The following is a 3,861-nucleotide window of genomic DNA, read 5'->3' on the forward strand; positions in this document are numbered from 1 at the left end:
AATACATCCAGAATATCATAGCCTGTTTTAAGCTGTGCAAAAGACTAAGTCACTAAGTTGGTGCAAGACCTTTGCTGTTTTTATTGTTTCTTAAAAAAAAAAAAAGTTCAATTTCATTTTACTATTCCACTAACAATTGGTCTGTCAGTTACATGTCTTTAGCCTACTATGCTATGTGAACACATGGTAGCTGTACACTGGCCTGAGGTGGTTTATCCAATAGGGGCCAGCAGGGCCAGAGAGGCTGGTCATCTGGCAGCAGAATCTCAGTTTCTTTTAGGAGCTTCTTTCTCCAACTGATTGGGTTGCCCGGAATTTGTTTTGTGCTTCAGGAACTCAGAAAAATACACCAAAATGGTCGCCATCCAAACACTCTCCCAGAGACAAGGATGATCATAATGTGTTGAGAGGAACTGGAGACATGGTGAGGACAGTGGGGGCTAGGTGTGAAAAGAGACCCTCCAGTAACTCACAGGGTAGACAAATCTTTAGCCTGAACACAAGCGGACTGATGAGTGGAATCTGGCCACCTACCGCTGCTTGGCTCTCAGGTAGGTGATGCAGGTGGCCTTGAAGGATTCAGTCTGGCTCACTAAGTCTTCTGAGCATGATCACAGTGACCTTTTTCAGAGTGAGATCTTCAATTGCCACTTTTGGATTTTGGGGGTGGGGCTTCAGACGTTTGTTGCTGAACACAAAAGGAGCTGTGTTGCTTTGCAGAGCCAGTTCCCACCATACCGTAGGGGACTTCTTCAGATATTGAGCAATACAACGGCATCTGAGTCACATACAGAATGGCATCTTATATGGGGTGGGCTTCAGTATGGGAGAGTTGGTATGTGGAAGAGCCAGGCAAGGTGGAGTGATGGGGATTCTGGACTGAAGGGAGAAGGGATGATCTGTCCTTAAGGAGATAGCTGCCAGCATGATAGCAGGTCTGCCGGTTCCATCCACACCCTTTGAACTTGGACACCAGGGCCAAATGGCCTATTTGTGCTTACATTATTTGTGATTATATTTTGGGGAGTCAGACATTTTGCCAGGCTGGCTGGGTAGGCGAAAAGGAGCCATGTCCAGAACCAGCAGGTGGAGTGAATTGAAGCAATAGGAGGAAACAGTGTGAGCACTGAGCCTGGGCCGGAATGTTAGAGGCCAACATCTTTGTGCTGTTTGTTTGGTGAAGATCTGGAGCTTCCTGCCAGTTTCTTCCCTGGCTGCTGACCAGTGGTGTTTCCAAAAGCCATTGATCGCTCTTAGCTGCTCACATGTAGCTGTTGCATGAATAAACTGTGATTCCAGATCCAGGGCATGGGTTGTGGTGAAGGTAGTAGGTAGTTTGCATGACTGTGTGGCCCAAAGTGATATTTAATTAAAGTTTCATCCACCAGTTAGGGGAAGTTTGTTTGTATAGGAAGTTTGGCTCCAGAAATCATCAACTTCCTTGATGTCATTCACTTGTTCTTTCAAATAATTGTGTTCAAAACTCACCAAAAATGTTCAAAAATTTTCAAATGGGTTAGACATTTTAGAGTTCAGGTTTTGTAAATATGCAGATATGAGCTTTTCTAAGTAACATCATTTTGGGGCAACAAACCATGTAATTGTGCAAATACAGTTGACCCTTGAGCCGATGTCCCTCACGATGGAAAATCTGTATATTACTATAGCTGTCCCACTGCATCCACAGACCTAAAATGCAGTTTACTCTTGAATAATTTAACTGTGTGGACTCATTCAACTCAAACCTACTAGTATGTTGTTCAAGGGTCAGCTGTGCCTCCAAATACTGGTTTTTAAAGTGTACTGTCCAAGCTGAAGTTTATTTCAAAAGCAACTACTTTCTTTTTCAAGAAAAACTTAAATTCGCCCTGGCCAATATAGTTCAGTGGTAAGAGTGTTGTTCTGCGCATGGATTCCCGATCAAGGGCATGTACCTGGGTTGATCCCCACTTCTGGTTGGAGTGAATGCTGGAGACAACTGAATGATGTGTCTTTCTCACACTGATTCCTCCATCCCTCCCTCTCTTCGTCCCTCCCTCCATCGCTCCCTCTCTAAAAATCAATGGAAGCCTTGACCAGTTTGGCTCAGTGGATGGGGCATTGGCCTGTGAACTGAAAGGTCCCGGGTTTAGTTTTGGTCAAGGGCACATACCTCAATTGCAGGTTTGAGTTCTGGCCCTGGTTGGGGTGTGTGCGGGAGGCACCAACTGATGTGTCTCTCTCACGTCAATGTTTCTATCTCTCCCCCTCCCTTCCATTCTCTGAAAAGGGAAAGATCTCCACTGGTGAGAATTAACAAAAACAAACAAACAAAAATATATAATAATAGAGGAATATGCAAATTAGCCAGGACGCTGTAGCATCAAGATTGAACAGCAGGAACCTGAGGTTGCATTGTGCCTGGCCACCCTGCCCAGCGGGGCTTGATGGGGACCTCAGGCCGAGTTCCCTGCTCAGTGGTGCTTGACAGGGGACCTGAGATTGCGCCCCCCACCCAGCACTGGGCCAGGGGACCTGAGGCTGCACTCTCCATCTGGAGGGGCTTGATGGAGGTGGGGCCAGCTGGGTCTGGGTCTCACCCAATGGGGGTGGGTCTGGCAGGGTCTGGGTTTCCAGCATTTCCAAAGCACGTGCAGGTGGTGGGCAGGGACTTGATTCTAGGTCCCGAGGCATACCCCAGACTTTGACAGGAGGGAGATTGTCATATACACTTTAATAATTATCATCAGGTAAGGATTAACAAAAAAAAAAAAAAATTAACAAATTATCTTTGCCTGTAAGAGACAGATTAATACACTTTCAAAATAAGCATATTACTAATAACTATTTGTAGAAATGGACAACAAATACAGAACACCTATCATTTTGTAAAAGAAAGGTGTGTAACTCACCTTTCCATTTGACAGTTGCTTAGATTAATTAGCTGTTAGCTTATTAGCTAACTGTTTTGAGGCCTAGGAGTTTCATGGTCACATTCTTTGTTACTTTAGACAGTTGTAAAGATTTCACAATATATCAGACAGCTTATGAAATTAAGCACTGGTTGTTTGACACTATTGACACTTCGGCCTAGATAACTCTTCGTGGTGGGGCTATCTTGTGCTCTGCAGGATGTTTAGCAGCTTTCCTGGCTACCACCCACTAGATTCCAGTAGCACTCGCCCTTGTCCGCCAGGTGTGAAAAGTAAAAATGTCTCTAGACATTACCAGATGACCTCTAGGTGGGAAATCTCCCCAGTTAAGAACTATTCTGAAATGTCATATCCAGGAGGACAGTGATTTTTGTATGTTTTGTGTACTCTTATCTCCCTGATGCCTAGAACAATGCCAACCTAGCAACTATTTTTTTCTTATTAAATTTTTTTTAAATTATTTGTTTTTGAAAGTATTACATATTACCCCTTCCCCCACACCCCATTGACCTCTCCCAGCCTGACCCAGCACCCCAGCCCAAGCCTTCACTTCACAATCGCCTTTGTCCATTGGTTATGCTTATATGCATGCTTACAAGTCCTCTGGTTGACCTCTCCCTTGTCCCCACCCTCACCTACCTTCCCTCTGAGGTTTGATGGTCTGATTGATGCTTCTCTGTCTCTGGATCTATTTTTGTTCATCAGTTTATTTTATTCATTATAATTCGCAAATGAGTGAGATCATGTGTTATTTATCTTTCTCTGATTGACTTATTTCACTTAGCATAATGCTCTCCAGTTCCATCCATGCTGTTGCAAATGGTAGGAGTTCTTTCCTTTTTACAGCAGCGTAGTTTTCCATTGTGTAAATGTACCACTGTTTTCTAGTCCACTGATCTGATGATGGGCACTTAGGCTGTTTCCAAATCTTAGCTATGGTGAATTGTGC

The sequence above is a fragment of the Pipistrellus kuhlii genome, unplaced genomic scaffold (genome assembly GCF_014108245.1).
Source record: "Pipistrellus kuhlii isolate mPipKuh1 unplaced genomic scaffold, mPipKuh1.p scaffold_m20_p_3, whole genome shotgun sequence".
In the NCBI taxonomy this organism is placed as follows: domain Eukaryota; kingdom Metazoa; phylum Chordata; class Mammalia; order Chiroptera; family Vespertilionidae; genus Pipistrellus; species Pipistrellus kuhlii.